Source organism: Otolemur garnettii, unplaced genomic scaffold (assembly GCF_000181295.1).
Source record: "Otolemur garnettii isolate 467f Iridium unplaced genomic scaffold, OtoGar3 scaffold00221, whole genome shotgun sequence".
NCBI classification, from domain to species: Eukaryota; Metazoa; Chordata; class Mammalia; order Primates; family Galagidae; genus Otolemur; species Otolemur garnettii.
Window position 1 is genome coordinate 350,476 of NW_003852616.1, and position 19,538 is coordinate 370,013.

Consider the following 19,538-nt stretch of genomic DNA (forward strand, 5'->3'; position numbering starts at 1 on the left):
CCGAGCCCCTCTCCTTTCTCTTATAAGGACACCAGTCATTGGAGTTAGGACTCACCCTAAATCAAGATGATCTCATCTTGAGACCTATTTTCAAATAAGTTCCACTCACAGGTATCTATAAGTTAGAACTTTAGGGGGAGGAAACACATTTTAATTCATTGTAGTTGATTAAAAAAATGTTTTAACTCTGGGCCTCAGTCTCCTAATCTGTAAAATGAGAATAATTAACAGCACTACCTACAAAATAAGAAGGGTTAAGAGTCCTGTGCGTGGCTTCTGATAAATTCCTCATGGACTTAAAGTATGCTGTGAGGCTCAATAGAGACAATATCTGATGACATTCCAGCACATTACACGTCATTCAGTAAATTCTAGATTCCTTCACTCCCTTTCGCTTCACACCTATTATCTTGGGATGATTTATTTCTCATTTTGTTCTGTCAGGAATCCTCAGCTTGTTACGACAGAGCCATGTATTTAATTCAAAATATGCAGACCACGAGGCCACACAGGTGTACACTGACAATATAAAAAATCACATCCAACCTTGGAACTGCATCTGGAACAAGTGGTCATGACACTCTCTCAGAACAGATCTTGGTGTGGGTGGATGTTCTAGAAGCATCTGCAGTGGGAGCCCTCTTGCAGTTGACTTGTGAAAAGTGACTTGAAGTTTTTGATGGGGTCTAAGAAGGGACTGACTTAAACTCTTTTACAAAAAGAGAGACCAAGTATAGATTTTTTTTAAAGTTGGGGTTTTGTTTTTGTTTAGACTGACATGCATAAATAGCACTAGAATTTTCCCCTATTATTCCTATTGGCAAATCTCATTAGAATTATGGTGGAACCAAAAACTAAGCAGTGTAGAATGTGAAGAAGAATCAAGAAATGGGATCTTGATTTCATTTCTTGCTGCCCTTGAGCATAGCAGGGCGGGGAGCATAGCAGGTTGATGGAAGGCCTCCGTGGAGCAAAGGTTAAAGACAGAAGTTTTCAGCACCCTACCTGGGGTGTCTTGGAGGCAAACCGCTAAAGGTTCACTGTCATGTTCTGTGCGGCACCTCTGGAGGCAGTGTGACATCACACTTAATTTTTCACTTTTATCCAGGAAAGGAGGGCCAAGAAAGGAAGGGCTGGCCAATTTAATAACAGATGATCTCAGGGAAGCTCCACCTTCTCATTACTGAACAATGACCATTAAACAAGGCACACTTGACATACATCCTGAAAAGAGTGGAGTCTCCAAAGAGGACCTCTGAAGATTGTATCTTAGATCATCTCTGGTTTAAATCATCTCCAGAAAAGAACACTTCACTCCACCCCTCTCTGCAGGCCATCCCTAAAGTCAGGTGAGAGTTTAGATAGGAAAGGCATCCCACTGCTGTCTAGCTGAACTCCTTGTTTTGTAGCTAAAGAAACTATGCTCAACGAAGAGGCTTCCAACATCTATAGTATGAGGTAGAGCTGTGTCTCTTCCCCTCCTCCTTATCTCTTGCTCCCTCCATCCTCATGCTATTCACCTCAACAAAGCTACTCCTCACCACCTTGAGGAAGGTGGGCTGTTTCCTGAGGTCAGACTTCCTGCTGTGGACAATTCTCTTGTGCTAATCATGGCCTCAAACAGGCATGACGTGCAAGGTGTATCTATAAAGCAGTTTTATCTTTGTCTTCCCCGGTCTCTTTAAATGTATTATGGGGCTAGTTCTACCTTGTCCCTAAATGAAAACTTGAGTAGACACTACCATGGATTCTTCCAGTCACTTGAAGTTAAAAAAGACAGTCCTAATTGAGGAATGAAGATGTTCCATTCCCCTGTAATAATCAAAGCTTTGTACTCCCATATCAAGTCCTGGGCAGTTAGAAGTCCTGCGGTCGAGGAGAAGAGGAAGCAGCTGGCTCATCTCCCTTTGGGTTTGGATCCTTCCAGGGTGGACATACAAGGGATGGAGGAGCAGGAAAGTCATCCTTTGACTGGTCCTATCATGTCTAGAGACTTCCTCGGTAAAATCTGCATACAATTTGACACTTTTTCTGGAACTTGGTATCTATTGCCTCCTGGTGCTTCAGCCAAAATTTCCTTTTCTTTACAGAAAGTTATTCTGTGACTGAACCTATCATGGTGGTCTAGCTTTGGCCTTCTCTAGATTTGACCGTTCTTTAAAGTTGCTTTTTGTTCTTATGGTGGCTTCTAGGGTTCTTTATGACTATTGTGAAAGTTGCTCATGCCAAGATACAGTCACTTATGTCAGATTCGGATCCAAGCAAAGTGAAGCCAGGAGGTCATGAATGAGAGGATCTCATAGTCATATGTTTGAGGTAAGAACTATTACAGTGACCGACAAGAAGTCCCTGCCTGTCCTGCACATTTGGCACACAGGTCTGTAACGAGGCTGTATGAGAAATTCCTTGAGATTACAGCATTACAGACATGTCCTCTCACAAGAACACCTGCCTAGCAATGACTGTCTCCACCAATGAGTTAGCACCAGCTCTTGCAACAAGCCTCCACCACCAGGGGTTTTTGTTTCAAAATTCCTCCTTTGCCTTTTGAAAGTTTTCCTTTACTCCAGCCTCTCTGAATATGCCTATGATCTACTACATCAGATATTGTTGAAGATGATGATATCTTGCTAAAAATGGCTAAAAAGCAAAATTTCACTTCATGTGTTAAGACCTCTCTCCCTGCCACCCACCACAGTAGCCAACCTGCAAGATGGCTCCTAGCAATTCAGTGGTCCCCTCCCACATTGATCTGGTGAATGATAGGATGTTAAGGAAAATGGCAAAATATGACCTTGGAGGTCATAAAAGACATTGTGACTTCTGCTCCCTTCCCTCTAGAGTCACTTGCTCTGGGGGAAGGCAGTTGCCATGTCTTGAGGACACTCAGGGAGGAAAGGAAGCCTCCTGCTGACAGTGAGCACTCGCCAGGATATAAGTGAGCCTCTTTGGAAGCAGAACCCCCAGACCTAGTTAGATGATTGCAGCCAGCCCACGTCTCATTGTAACCTCATGAGAGTCCTCAGCTAGAACAGCTCAGCTAAGCTGTTCCAGGATTCTCAACCCACAGAAATTGTAAAATAATAAAAGTTTATTTTTTTAAGTCGTGATGTTTTAGGGTAATTTGTTATATAATATTAGATAACCAATAATTCCTCCACCATCCACACACACACTCACTCACACATGTGTAACTTCCAGCCTTCCTTTCCTCTAGGATGGAGGCCAGAAGCATCTTCCTGAGGAAGTTGACCATCCAGGAGAATAGGCCTCGAGGCACTGATTCTTGGACGCAGCCATGCACAAAGAGCTTCCACTGGCTATTTTATTCCTCCTCTCTTAAATGTAAGCAGAATCACAAGCCTCTAATATGACATAGCCTAAAATGAACAGAGGACCATAACTTGGAAAAGATATAGACTATACACAAAGAAAAAACTTTTAAAAGTTAATAGATTGTTATTAACATCCTTAGAGAAACAGAAGAAGACACTGTATCTCTTAAACAAGAACAAAATGCTTGGAGTATTCAGAAAACCAAACCAGTTATTAGCAATATGGTGCAACAAGAATGAAGAGTCCAACAAGTGGGTTGGAAGTTAAGGCTGAAGGACTCTCCGAGGAAGATGAGCAAAATGACAAAGATGGATGAGGGAAATTTAAAGACAGAGAGAGAGGCCCAAGAGTTCCATCTGCCAAATAATAAGATCCAGAAAGAAGAAAGGAAAAGAGCGTAGAGGAAAAAATGATCGAAGAAGGCATCCGAGGCCGTGTCCCAGAAGACAAGTTTGCAGATGAAAAAGATTCATAAGTCCTAAGAACAGTAAATGAAAATAATCTGACCAGGACATATCAGTCTCGAATCTCAGAGGGCTAGAGGCAAGTGGAAGATCTTAAAATCTCAAGAGAGAGTAAGAAAAAGTAAAAAAAAAACTAAAAATTTAAACTCTACTGGCAGCACCAGCCCCATATACCAGAGGTGGTGGGTTCAAACCCAGCCCCTGCAAAAAAAAAAAAAAGAAAATGTAAATGCTACATTAAAAAGACCAGAAACCCAAATAGCTTCAGCTTCCTTGACACCACCACAGGGTGATGTTGGAATAGGGGAAGACATAGAAATAGTGACAAAACCTTCCGAGAGAGATGATTTCTAACTGCAAGTTTTACATCCAGCCAGATTATCGACAGGGAGGAATAAAGGCACTTTCAGGCACACAAGATCTCAATTTATCACTAGGCACATACACCCTGTCCTGGGAATCCCCATCAAAAGATTTGGCCTCAGGAAACAGAAAATCCAATGTCAAGGGACAGCTGTGCCCAGCCCCAGGCAGGATCTCAGTCCAGACGGCATTTAAGACGACCTCTAAGACGTGAAAGTGATAGAATGCTTTCCTCTCCATGCTTCTTCTGTATCCACTTCTCCAAGTGACCGGACATCACGCTGTGGTGGTGTCCAGGAACCTGGAGCTATTTTGGTTTCTGGACTTTTTTATGCAGCATTTAAATTTATTTTATTTTTTACTTTTTCTTGCTCTCCCTCCCTAAAGCAACTGAATGTGTTGAGCAGAGAGAGTGTAGAGGTAAATAAATGGTAATTATGGAGAAAACAGGACTGGGGTGAAAGCAATGGTTACCTATTAACATAAAACAAAGACCTGTGCAGGAGAGGAAAATAGCTCTGGATCCCACATATACAGCTGTGGATTGCCCTGCGAAGTCATATAAATCTGCATTCCAAACAGTGATCAGCCCAAATTACAGTGCACAATACTAGAATGAAAGGAGAGATGGGAAATCTGCTCTTTTTTTCTCTTTTACTGAAACAGAGTCTCACCTCGTCACCCTTGGTAGAGTGCCATGGCAGCATCACAGCTCACAGCAGCCTCAAACTCTTGGTCTCAAGAGATTTTCTTGCCTCAGCCTCTCTACTAGATGGGACTATAGGCACCCGGCACAACACCCAGCTATTTTTTTGTTTGTTTGTTTAGCAGGCCCAGGCCAGGTTCAAATCACTGAGCTACGGGCACCCAGCCCTGCTCATTTTTTTTTTTTTTTGTGGGAAATCATTATATACTGCATAGCACTGAAAAGTCAAAGATTGCAAGATAAGCATATTATTTAGAGCCGTGTTTCTCAAACTTTTGTGTACAGTGGAATAATCTAAAAGGCTTGTTAATTCACTGGTTGCTCTGCCCCAGCCCCTACTGTCCCCACACAGAACATCTCTTCCTTTGAACATGCCCTTCCTAACTTGAACCACATATCTGGGCTTACACCCAGGCCGCGCAACCTCAGGCCCAAATGAAGGAGAGACAGCCCCTTGATCCACGGAGGGTTCCATTCCAAAGAATCTGATCATCTCTTTAACCCCAGGACAGGGGGGGTCATTTGGGAGATGTGTCTCACTGCTACAGGTGGGTAGGAGCCTATCTCATCTCTTATTTTCTCATTTTCTCACCCACTGTGAGCTCCACCAGCCAGAAATGCTATCTTTGCTAGGGCTTTCTGACTGGGCTGTCTGGGCCTCCCTCCCTTCTCCTCCACAATCCGAACTGAGCTTCTGAGTAATATAAAACAATGCTAAGTGCAGTTGCTGGGGGCAGTCATTGCACACCCAGCTGCAAGCTTGCACACTTGGAGATCTCAGAACTGGTTGCTTAGCAACAAAATGAGATGCTGGCTTAACTAGTTCTACACCCACATTTCCCTAATCAATGCAGCTTAGACCCTTTTCTGTAGAGCAGAGACCCCAGGAAATCCAGGCGAGAGAATAGTTTCGCCAAGAGCCTATTCTGTCTTGTTATATCTCAACTGATCCCCATGACAAGCCAGCCAAGAGGCACGGGCATTAATTAGCTCCAGTTACAGACGAGGAAACCAGGGCACAGGGAGCTGAAAGTCACATATCCAGTAAGAGATGGAATAAGGATTTTGATCCAGGGCATCTGGCTTAAGAACCTGTTTTTTCCAACTGAGTTAAAATGCCCCATTCCGTAGCCACTGTCACATGCCTTTTACAGAAAGCAGCTAAGTCAGGAAGCTGATCGGATGGACAGATGTGCATTCTGTAGCTGAGTGAAAAGTTAAAGCGGACAGACTGTTGCTGTTAGGGTCTCATGGAAAAGCGATCTCACAGAGAATAAGCACACTTATTGAAGTTGTATTTTAAATAAAGGTTACCCTGTTAACTCAGGCAAAATGGTGAGCTTCTTTATTTACTGTTGGTTTATATGGTCAATTTTGCACATGTGTACTATACAGCAATGACCTCATTAATATTCATTACAATCCCTCTGCACATGCACACTGGACATCAATGACTCCATTAATCCATTTGAACATCTTGTGACTACCTTGTGAATAGCGCCTCCCTAGTAATCTGACAATCCACCCAACATACACCTTTTAACATAACCCTTTCAACATAACCCAGTTTGACATAACTTAATGGAGAACATGTTGTTAGCTATTACTTCTTTGCTCTTATCTGATGAAGCCTGAGGCTATGGAGGAAAGATTCGGTTTGAAAATCCGTCCTACTGACCTTGCCATTTGGAGACAGTTACTTCGATCTTTAAACAAGGCATAATAAAGAAATTTCTAGGGCATACAGGAATTTGTGTGCAAACCTCTGCTCCCATGTGGGCCTTAGGTCAGGGGATTTTTATGCCCACAACCGACCAGGCCGACCTTAGGTCAGGGGGGTTTTAGGCCAGCAACCAACCCAGGCATATGGGATCCTGCCTCAGTTTTTCACAAGTATGCCTGCACAAAGTCTTTTTCACTGCTCTCTCTCTCAAACAGCTTTTTTGGCCAGAGGCATATAGGCCTTTCGCCTATAACAGACATACTCCCTACAGCCCCAAGCACTGTCATCTGTGAATGACCAGCTTCTGATACCAAGGCCATTACCACAACCTGACACATGACCAAGAAGATATTCCGATGACAATTCCCTTGAGCTTCTACCCTCTCCCCCTCTCCAAGCACAGCAGATTATCAACCAAATTCTGCCTTGGCCCAGGAGTCATTTCTTTTTTTCTTTTTAAATGGGATTTCTCTCCACCCTTCATCCCTCTCCAAACTAACACTATAGTGTTAGCAAGATAATCTAAAATTTCTTTTTCACTCCTGAAAGTTATTAGAAATGGGAAAACTGCAAGAAAAACCACTTTTGAAAATTCTTAATTATTCTCCTTATATGAAAGTATCTGGAGGAAAAAAGTATATCCTTTTTGTAAGTGTAGTTGAAGACTTTATGGGTGTCTTTTTTTTTTTTGAGACAGTCTTGCTCTCTTGCCCTGGGGAGAGGGCTGTGGTGTCATCATAGCTCATTGCAACCTCAAACTCTTGCTGGCTGGGCTCAAGTGATCCTCTTACCTCCGCCTCCTGAGTAGCTGGGACAATGTGCACCTGCCACAACACCCAGCTAGTTTTTCCATTATTTAGTAGGGACAGGGTCTCATTCTTGCTCAGGCTGGCCTTGAACTCACAAGCTCAGGAAATCTACCTGCCTCAGCCTCCCAGAGTTCTGGGATTACAAGTGTGAGCTTCCACAACTCACCAACTGGGAGTCCTTTCTTTACCCCAGTATCCTAGGGGAGCAGGTTAAGGAGAGGTCGTGGCTATGTGAGGAGCCCAGCTAGGGGCAGAGAACTGGGAAGGAAAGAATCTACTTGCAGACACTGCTGACCTGGGTGTGACCAGCCCTCCCTTTTGGGCCTGGCTCCTAGTTCCTGTGCAAAACCACCAGTCCTCCCCTTCCTGAAGGCCTGTAGATGTGACACCTGTGTCTCTTCCTCCTTAGCCACAAAAATCTTTGTAGATCCCAACTCCAAAACTAAACTCTTTACTTCTCCCCTGCCCTTCCTCCCTTTGGGGTCTCCAGCCTGAAGTAATCGTCTTCTAGCTTTTCACTGTCTGCCTCTGACCAGCCCAGCTACTGCTTCCTAGAACAGATGTCTTTTACTAAGTTGGGGCTTCACTGACTACCTTCCTTTCCTCCTCAGCCCTGTGCCCTCCCTCCAGTCTGTTCTCTGAAACTCTTCCTGGGCTGCTCCTGGAAAGAAAGCCCCATTCATCCCCAGAGGGTGACCAGGAGCCATTTGTCAGAGAGCACTGGCTTCCCGGCTCCTGCAACATCTTCCACATCCTCACTAGACCCTACAGGACCTCTTCCCAAATTATGTTCCCTTTTAATTGTTCCTGGTGGATTTTTTCCTTGAAGTGAGGTCAGCAGACCACTGTGTGGCCCCTGGTGGTCTGTTCATTGAGGGGTCTTCAGGCAGGGGATTCAGAGAGTCATGGAAGCATTTCATGAGCATGCAGAACACCAACAAAGCTTAGTCCGGAGTGCAGAAATCCTGTTAGGTTCTTAATAATCGTTATGTATGTATAGATGCACACACACTACAGAGATTACTCTGCATGTGCCCTGCTTACTCAGCAAGCATAACTTCTTTTCATAGCCTTTAAGTTTATGTTACTGTTTTCTTTTGTTAAATTTTCATGCTCTGATTTTATTACTGTGTTGTCTTACATCCTCATTTCTAAAATGGAATCATTGGCTCCAAAGTGGCTTATTAAATGGGAATTTGATGAAATAGAGAGACGTTTTAGGGAACAATTGCTGGTGAGAAAATGGGTAATGGTGTTGTAGGGCTGGCAAATCGAAACCAACAGACTCTCACCAAAGAGTATAGAGGAAGGAATTTTACTAGCCAGTGGGGAAACTCAGCAGGCCATGAGCCTTAAAGCACTAACCCCCAACCCCACTCATCCCCACTCATCCACAGAGCTCTTTTATACTATTCTACCAAAACATACAGTGGTGGGTTATAGTTATAAAGTTACAGTTACAGATGTTAGGTCATGGGAAATTTTTAGTTAGCAGGCAAAAAAGTCATACAAAGTTAGTGATTCTATTTCTCAAGAAACTAGAGTGATATATTATTTGTTACATAGTCTCTTTCAAGGTTATTCTTGTTTGGTGTATCTCTTAAAGTTCTTTCTTATCTTTGGAGGCCGATTTCTTCTGCAGCTGTCTGTTGAATTCTCAGGATCACCAGGAAGTATAAAATGTATTTCTCCTTCCTCAATGAGGGCCTGGAAATCTAATTTTTCACACACGGATTTATTATGAGGTACTGAGGAACCATGACAGGTTTTTGTCTGCTTGTTTGCTTTTGTTCATGAAAATTTCTTTTGCTGTTTAGAACCCAAACTAACTTACAGGAGATGGAATTGCATCAGACAGAGGGTCCTTTGTTCAAGGAATATTCTGGCCAGTTTGAGATTTAAACTGGAGATCAGGATGAGGAGAGAAGAATTTCTCTGGAAAAATCTTTGGAACTCCCAGACAATGATGACTCCAGAATTTCTACACTATAGGAAAGGGAAGATTTGGTTGGAAGGAAAACCTGAAGCTAATGTGCCGTCTTCTGGCCCAAACTTGATACTCATCATTGTTCTCAGGAGTGACCTGAGAAGCAGGTAGTGAGGACCAGAGATGGGAGAGAGAACAGAACTTGGCAAGATGCAGACAGCTCTATATAAGCTATATGATATGATCTCAATTTATCACTTAAATGCTGTATGGCATCATAAAGTCCCTAGATGTGGAGAGAAGGGAACACTTTTACACTGTTGGTGAGACTGTAAACTAACTCAACCTCTTTGGAAAGATGTTTGGAGAATCTTCAAAGAACTCAAATTAGACCTCCCATTTGATCCTGCAATCCCATTACTAGGCATCTACCCAGAAGAAAAAAGAATCACTTTATCATAAGGATGTTTGCACTAGATTTTTATCACAGCTCAATTTACAAGATGTGGAAACAATCTAAGTGCCTACCAACCTAAGAATGGATTAACAAGCTGTAGTATATGTATAGCATGGAATAATATTCAGCCATGAAAAAAGAATGGCTGCATTATATCTTTTATATTAACCTAGATAAAGTTGGAGAACATTCTTCTTAGTAAAGTATCACGAGAATGGTGAAGCATGTATCCAATGTATTCAATATGAAGCCAGTAGAAAATCTAATACCCTCCCCCATACAAGAGAAAAACTCAATTAAATTCAAGTTGTGGGGGAAGGGAAAGTGGGGTGTTCTTAACCTAAGAAGCACAGCATAAGGGTATATGGCACACCTTCTGGGTACACGATACAACTTCAACAGGGACCTTGCCTAACAAATGCAAACATCATAATCTAATTGTTTGTACCTTTTGTATTAATCTGAAATAAAAAAATAGATAAATGCTGTGTGGCTAAATACCTCAGAGGATTAAATGTGATGATATATGTAGAATGACAGTAGCCCCTCAGTAAATGCCTACTTCCTGCCTTTGTCCTCATTGCTGAACAATACACCACATCGCACCACAGGCAGGGCAGAGAGTTCGCCTGTCCATCTCTATAGTGTCAGCTCCATGCAGAGCGCCTGGCTGCAGCAGGTGCTCGAGGAGTTGCTTGAGAGAAGGGACCAAAATTGACTCAACTCATTAAACACTGAAGGCCTGTTTTCAATTTTTATTCATTTAGATATCACTACAATGTACATATTTGTTCCTATTTTGGATTGTTTCTTTAGACTAAAGAAAGTAGAAATAATAAATCAAGAGGTAAATTTTCCCATATTATTTTTTGACATGCTTGTATTGATCACCCTACCAGAGTTTTTAGCATTTTTCTTACCAATTTGTATGACATATTTAGGTATTAAAGATACTTAACTTGTCTTATCTGCCCCAAATTCTTTGCCCACTCTGCTGTTTATTGTGTTATTATGTGATACATGGTTTCAGTTAAGGTGTATTCTTCGTTTTTTAAGAAACTCGAATATGTGATTTTTTTCTCTAGAAAATTTATCCTTGGGGTGGCACCTGTGGCTCTAGGAGTAGGGCATTGGCCCCATATACCAGAGGTAGAGGGTTCAAACCTGGCCCTGGCCAAAAACTGAAAAACAAAAAAAAAGACTTTTCTACATACAAGTTTGGTAAATATTCACTTCTATTTTCTTCTGTTTTTTTCCCCCTCTGATAGTTTATTTTTAATTATGTAACACTTGAATGTATATGAAATTAAATTGGCACTTGGTATATTGATAGAGGTAAGGGCCATAGATATTTTTATGAATTGCTAATTAATAATTCCCCCACATTGTATTAAATAACTCTTTTTCTATTTGGAGACTCTTTTGTCATATATTAAATTTATATATAATATATTTGTATCTGTTACATCTACTTAATGTTTTATTGCATTTGTTAGAATTTCCAAGAGGAAAGTATATAAAAATGGTAACATTGAACTTCCTGGTTTTGTTTTTGGGTCTAATGACAAGTTGATTTGTATTTATGCAGAGACGGGTAGAGTGCTGTGGTGTCATGGCTCACAGCAACCTCTAACTCTTGGGCTTAAATGATTCTCTTGCCTCAGTCTCCCAACTAGCTGGGACTAAAGGCACCCACCACAATGCTATTTTTTGGTTGTAGTTGTCATTACTGTTTGGCAGGCCCAGGCTGGGTTTGAAGCCACCAGCTCTGGTGTATGTGGCTGGCGCCCTAGTCACTGAGCTTCAGTGCAGAGATTGTGGCGGGCGCCTGTGGTCCCAGCTACTTGGGAGGCTGAGGCAGGAGACTCACTTGAGCCCAGGAGTTGGAGGTTGCTGTGAGCAGTGAAGCCATGGCACTCTACCCAGGGGCTCAGCTTGAGGCTCTGTCTCAAAAAAAAATAAGAATTTAAGGCTTCTTCCCTTAGAAGAAGCCCTGGACAAGAGAAGCCCCCACCTTGAGCCCCACAGATTATAAATACCAACAAAGATTTGGGAGTTTTATCCCCATTTAGGTCAAAGGGAATGATAGAAGGACCTGGGAGCAGAACTGGGCTTCTAGGCCAGAATATGGTGAGCACTCTAGCCTCAGTTTGACAGCTATTTTGAAAAGAGGTTATAAAGTTGGGAGCTCCTGACAATGGGCATGTTCTGCTCACAGGAGGGGAGATACAGAGAAAACCAACCTGCTGCAGGAAACAACCCATGTGCACAAAAATGCAGAGTAGAAGCCAGGGGCAGGAGCTGTCTGTGCTCCTTACAGCATGCTGGGTTCTGGTCCCTGATGTCCCCCAACCCAGGTTTCTCTGTGAGTATTCCAGTGTCCTTATATATGTACAAGGTCTGACAATTAAGCTTGAGAACTGGCAAGACTTACGTTGGCAGGGCTGTGCCAACAGCTTGGTGAAGTTTTATAACCTTGGTTATATCACTGTCTCACAGTTGTGATTATGTCGATGTGTGGCAGTGTCTTGCTGAGTGGCATTCATTATTGTTGTGTATGTGTTTATGTGCTGTTCCAAGAATGTTGGAACTTAAATTAGAACAGCATATAAGCATTAAATTTCTTATTAAACTTGGCAAGAATGGAAGTAAAACCAGGGACATGTTAGTTCAAATTTATGTGGATGATGCCATAAAGAAAACAGCAGTGTGCAAATGGATTAAATGTTTTTCTGAATGAAGAGACAGAGTCACTGATGAAAAGAGGGTAGGAAGGCCAGTAACAAGCAGAACTGACAAAAAGATTGCAACAATTTGTCAAATTGTGTGTCAAAATCATTGGCTGACTGTGAGAAGCATAACAGACCAAGCTAACATTCATCAGAAACAGGAATATCTTGGGAAGAGAAAGATGTGGCTCTTTCATCACAACAATGCACCAGCTTACACACACTGTCAATAAGGGATTTTTCAGGTAGTAAACAAATAACAATTAGAGCACCCTCTCTACTCACCTGATCTGACCCCACTGACTTTTCTTTATCCAAAGATAAAGGAAATATTGAAAGGAAGCCATTTTGATGGCATTCAGGACATCAGGCTTTGATGACCATTTCAGGTCAAGCTACGAAAACAGCTTTGATGGCCATTTCAGAAAGAGTTCCAAATTGCTTTAAAGGGTATATTGGGTGCTGGCATTGTTGCATAACTTCCCAAGGGAAGAACTTTGAAGGTGACCGTAGTGATATTCAGCAATGAGGTATGTAGCACTTTTTTCTAGGGAAAAGACTATCTCCTCTTCTTATACTAGTTCATGTTGCTCCTATTTCTGCAAATGAATAAGTCCTAAGTAACAGGAGTTACTGTGGATTGCATGAGCTGTCCCCAGTCACCGCTCACAGGAGGAACAGATCAAACTCAGGGATGAGAACATTGCTGAAGACTTTAAGGTGTTCCTTGTGTCGTCCAAACCAGCATAAAGAGAGTGTGACAGTTAGAAAAAGTCTCTACAATTTAGGGGAAGATTTGGAATATGGGTTAAGATAGGTGGTGTCTGTATAAAGGCAAGTGAAAAATGTCTTCTTCACCTTCTCATGCACCCCTCCCCCATTGTCCATAGGACCGTTCCGTTTCCACCAGGAATCTCGGATCCCCTGCTCTGTGCCAGCACTAAGTGTACAATGGCCACTTATAGATAGATAGTCACTGTCATCAGACAGTAAAATATAGCGGAGGAATAAGTCTTGATTTCAATAGAACATGACAAAGGCTTAATGAGAGGTTTGGGGAGTGGAGAAGGGTCACAAAGTGCACAGTTGCAAGTTCTCAAGCTTAATTGTCAGACCTCGTACATGTATGAGGACACTGGAATACTCACAGAGAAACCTGGGCTGGAGGACATCAGGGACCAGAAACCTGTGCAATTTACACAGGAAGAGGGTTCAGAAAGGGCTCCCTAGAGAATAAGAGGGGAGAGACAAGCCATTGTGGATGCCTCAAGTTACAACCTTGGTAATAGCAAGAGTTAGATGCTCGAAATATTCTCTTGTAACAACCAGAGGTCACTGCTGCTTCTCCTAACGTGCCACACCACCCACCAGGAAGGATGATGTGGGGGGCTTGGAGTGGTCAACCAAGCTACAGAGTGTCTGTTTTTAAGCTTCACTTTGATTTGAGAATATTAGCAATGAACATGCATAGGTAATAAATAACAGAGTCTATAGTTTTCATGGGTGCTTATTTTTGGAAAGCAGTAGGTGGCTGCAGTAATTTTGAAGCTTCTAGATTGTTGACTTTTACATTCAATTCCTTCCACTCAAAAGAAGAATTCTAAGCTATGCTATCAACAAAGAAGGACTGAGACATAATTGAAATGCTTGAAGAGAATCTCTGTAATTATGGTCCTCTTTCCAGAGGCATGGGCCTATAGTAATAAGATTTGGAAATTAGAATTGGTTATTTTTAAAAATTTGATTGGGATGTTTTTGAGACTAAATAATAATGATATACATTGGGGAATTTGTTAAAATTAATACTTTTTGTTGTACAAAGTGAAACAACAAAGAACAATACAAAGGAGACCCTCAGTCCTCACACGGCCTCCCAACCTATAGCAATCCCTCTTTAATGAAAAAAAATTGACAAAATAAACAAACACTAATGACTAAAATGAGAAATCTATAAGTGGAAATGGTTCAAGACTGTTTTCTTCCCATGGGGGTCACCTTTTTAAAGTTAGGTGTCAGCCCCGGGCACTGTGAGAAAACCACAGGGCCTAAATTCTAGCCAAGGTCCTGGAGAAAGTCAGGGAGAAGTGACTGAAGTGATTAAGGCTTATGTTGAAATGTGAGAGGAACTAAATTTGCTCAGTCTGTGGAATTGGAGGCTGAAGTGTGAGTTGCAGCAAGCATGGAGTATTCTGCGCGCCCAAGCACCAGAATGTCAACAGGAGAGGTGTGGAAGCTGCAGCACCGGGGAACTCTGGGCACCTGCTGAGGCACCTACCCTGATGGTCATTCTGTCCTGGAAAGGATGAAAAATCCCTTCTCTGGGGATTTCCAGAACAGGGCAGATTGTCATCCAGCGGGGATGGCTGGAGATGAGAACTGAGAACTGGATGCTCCTGGATGGTTTATTACTGTTTTTCCCAATGATGTTTTTAAAAAGAAAATCAGACAATGGGAAATGAAGGAAAGAGTAGAAAGGTGGGAGGAGGAATGGAAGAATTGAAATCATCTTATCTCATAGAAATTATAGAGAAATGAGAGTACGAGGGAGGAAAAGGAGCAGAATCTGCAAAGGCCGGACATGGTGGGGAGGGACATCAATGAGTAAAAAGCTCCAAAGAATAAGGGCTGAATATGTGTGTGCTCCCAAAATCCATGTGTCGAAATCCTAACCCTCAAGGTCAGGGGTCCTCAAACTTTTTAAACAGGGGGCCAGTTCACTGTCCCTCAGACCATTGGAGGGCCAGACTGTGGGCCTCGGGACAAGTCGGCTGCTAAGCAGGACAGGCAGCAACAGCAAAAACACCTGGCAGGCCAGATAAATGTCCTCGGCGGGCTGCATGTGGCCTGCGGGCTATAGTTTGAGGACACTTGCTCAAGGTGCTAGTATCAGGAGGTAGGGCCTTTGGGACATAAGTAGTCTGAGGGAGGAGCCCTCATGAATGGGATTCTGCCCTTATAAATGAGCCCCAGCGAGTTACCTCACCCTTTCCACCTTGTGAGGACATGGCAAGAAGGCATCATCTATGTATTACCAAACAATCCCTCACCAAGACACCTTGATCATGGACCTCCCAGCAATAAATACCTATTGTTCATAAGCAACCCAGTTTATGATATTAGAACTGCCCAAAAGTACTAAGACTAAGGGTGCAAGACAGAAAGGAAGAAAAGAGATGCTGAAGAAGGCACAAAAGACAGTCTTGTTTTGCCTGTGCCATCCTCCGCTATCCTCTGGCAATGCTGTACCAGTGTGCTGAGCAGAGAGAGGATCTGTGTCCCTGGGGAAGGGAGAGAGAAGTGATCATGGGGCTTTGCATTGGAACTCAGGGCCACCCTGTCATGGGGAGACACAGCACAGGATAGAATTCTCTGCTGCTGCCCATGAAAGGAACATTTAGAACAGCCTGGCCAGAAAGAAATCCTCCTCTCAGAAACCGGAGTTTCAGCCAGCCCACCACTGGATGGCAAAAAGCAGCCTGAGTCCTGAAATAAATTCCTAAGGCAGTCAGGCCACAAAGGGTGCAGTCCTTGGGCAATTCCTGTGGCTGTGCAGGCTCAGAGCCAGCAGACATGAACTACACGTGCCCCAGTGAGACACCAATGGCAATGGCCACACCAGGGCCTGTGTTACCCCTCCCAAAACTCCAAGCAGGGTAGTTCACAGAGAGTCTTCTTAGCACTTGGGGAAAGGAAAGGAAAATATCCAGAGGACTTTATTTTGTGACTTGGGTATCATCAGCTCAACCACAGTAAAATAAAGATCCAAGCAGATTCCCTAAGCTTAGATTCCAGGCCTTAGTGCCTGAAAGGCATTTTTAGACCCACCCTGGGCCAGAAAGAAACACACTGCTCTGCAGAGAAGAACCCAGTTCTGGCAGGATGCACACATGCTCACTAAAGAGCCCTTGGGCTCGAATAAACTTCAGATGTAGGCAGGCAGCAGTCACCACCAGTGAGACCTAGGCTGGTGGCCAGGAGGGAATGTTGGCATCACTCCTCCCTCAACTCCAGCAGCCTAGCACAGAAAATGAGAGAAGAAAGTGAGAAACTTTGCATGGTAATCTAGGGAATTCTCCCATGGCTTACCCAAGTCTACCTACCTGTTTAGTGCTCAGGCATCAACAAATATTCACAAGCATCAAGAACATTCAGGAAAATGTAACCTCTCCAAACTAAATAATGTACCAGTGACCAATCTCAGAGTGATGGAGATATGTGACTCTTACTTCAGTCTCCTGAGTACTGGGACTACAGGTGCCCACCACAATACCCAGCTAGTTTTTTTTAAAAACCATATATCCTTTTTATTGTTAAGTCATAAAGAGGTATCAAAATTAAAAGCAAAACATTACAGGGTAAGATTTAACAATACTACGAGAAGTATCAAAGGAAGTGAAAATGGGACTAGGCGCAGGGCAATATGAATTAATGAACATGGGAAGGACAGGGATGGGGACAACAGTGAGCATGTGGTGAAGATACTGAGGGGAGAGGATCTGGTGAGAATTTTGATCTACACAAGCCTAGGTAAAGAAATAATGGGATGAGATTTCTAAACCCCACTATGTGCTTAAGAGTCATCCTCGCCATTGGCGATGTCTCTGTCGTCCTCTCCTTCCTCAGGCTCTTTTTCATCATCCTTGATCAGCTCCAGCTGGTCTTCCCCCGATCTTCATGATCATCATCGTCCAGTAGGTCCCCCTCTTCAGCAGAGTCATCTGCACCCCCCTCAGACTCCATCTTCACGTTAGTCTCATCTTTCTTCAGGGAGCTGCTGCTCTGCTCCTCTTCTGACTTCTCGTTCTTCAGCTCTGCCGCTGCTTGTTTGCTCTGCTCCTTTTCAATTTTTTCCAGGTTTTCCAGTAAAGAATCCACTTTTTGTTTTATCTGGGTCAATTCCTTCTTAATGGCCTGAAGGTCATCTCCTTTCAATTTTCCAGACTTGGAAGACGAACCTCGCTGTCCACTCTTAGATTAAAGCCACTTTCCCCCTTCGCGAGGTGTTCCCTGATACACGCTGGCGTTTTGAGGGCTCCACAGCCCCAGCAAGAGGAGCAGGAGGAGCACGTACTGGGTGACTGTACATCCTGTCCTAATAATCCCGCTGAAAGTCATAGTCCAAGTCAAAAGAGGAGCTGAGTAGAGGGGACGGAGAAGGGTGTTCTGGTGCTGACCCGTCCACCTCCGCTGCAGATCGTTTCACACCTGCTTTTCCTCGATTCGCTTTTGACTCTGCAGCCAGATTAGTATCTAAAACTCGGCCAGCAATCATTCTGCCATCCCTCCTGCTACAGCATTCTGGGCATTTCTCTCATTAACGTACTGAACAAAGGCAAAGCCCTTGTGAACAGAGCAACCCACAATTTTGCCATATTTTAAGAAAATTGCTTCCACATCAGACTTCTTCACCACAAGAGTGTTGAGATTCCCAATGAATACACGGGAGTTCATGGAGGGAGGGTCTGTCTTGTTGGTAACATTGCTAGCCATTCCTTGGATGATAAGGTTCTTCACAAAGCAGAAAAAACAGGAGAGGGGAGGGAGAAGAGATTCAATTCTGAGTCTCCTACTCCCGGGTTCTATGTGGAGAAGCAGAGTGCTCCTCAAGGTCGACAATGCAGCTGCAACCACTCTGTCTCCGTCTCTTCACAAAATACCCAGCTAGTTTTAAAGACGGTGTCTGGCTCTTGCTCAGGCTGGTCTCAAACCCATGAGCTCAGGTGATCCACCTGCCTCAGCCTCCCAGAATGTTAAGATTCTAGGCATGAGCCACCACACTCACCCTGAGTTGTTCAATATGAAAGAAAAGGATTTTAATGAACAATAAGAAATCATCTGAAGATATAAAACTCATTGATAACATTAAGTACACAGGTACTCTATTGCTGCAACTGTGGTATATAAACCACTTATATCTTGAGTAGGTAGACTAAAAGATAAACCTATCAAAATAATAACTAAAAGGAACAAAAGCTGCAAAGCCTGGACATAGTGGTGAGGGACATGACCACTATGAGAGATAGATAGTATACAAAGATATAGATGGGAACAATAAAAAGTTAAAAAGCAGGAGGCAGAGGGAGTCGGAATATAGAATTTTTTAGATTTCTTTTTTATTCTTTTTAAGCAAAGTTAAATTGTCATAGTTTAACGTAATTGGTTATAAAATGTTTCTAGCAAACCTTGTAGTAATAGCAAATCAAAAATGTATATAAAAATAAAATGTGAGAAATTAAAATGCACTACCAGAGAAAATCACTTCTATCAAAGGAAGATAGGAAGGAAGGAAGGAAGGAAGGAAGGGAGGGAGGGAGGATTTCAAAACAACCAGAAATCAAATAACAATATAATAATAGTAAGTCCATACCTATCAACAATAATATTGAGCATAGGCTCGGTGCCTGTAGCACAGTGGTTATGGTGCCAGCCACATACACCAAGGGTGGCAGGTTCGAACCCAGCCTGGGCCAGCTAAACAACAATGACAAATGCAACAAAAAATAGCCAGGTGTTGTGGCAGGCACCTGAAGTCCCAATTACTTGGGAGGCTGAGGCAAGAGAATGGCTTAAGCCCAAGGGTTGGAGGTTGCTGTGAGCTGTGACACCATGGCACTCTACCCAGGGTGACATAGTGAGACTCTGTCTCAAAATTAGAACAATAATAATAATAATAATATAATTGAGCATAAATGGATTACACTTTCCAATCAAAAGACAGAGTTACTGAATGGATAAGGAAACAAGACCCAACTATATGTTGTCTACATGAAAACCATTTTACCCATAAAGACACACATAGACTGAAAATAGAGAGATGTAAAAAGATATTCCATGCTGTAAGGGTTAACAGAAATATTAAACTACATCGTAAGAGGAAGTGCTAGCCTAATTCAACCCCCACGTGAAAAGGCCGGATAAAGAGACCAGTACTGGTAAGAAAACCGGATAGAACTAGCTACATTGTACAAGACTTAGACGGAAACGCAGAGCACAGCGCAGGGCCCCTCCCCTCAGGACAGCATAA

The 19,538-nt window shown here is 42.9% G+C and overlaps 1 pseudogene; it reads right to left on the bottom strand.

Moving 5' to 3' along the window:
* Positions 1 to 17,041: 17,041 nt before the first annotated feature.
* LOC100945740 lies at positions 17,042 to 18,004 on the bottom strand (annotated as a pseudogene).
* Positions 18,005 to 19,538: the final 1,534 nt, after the last annotated feature.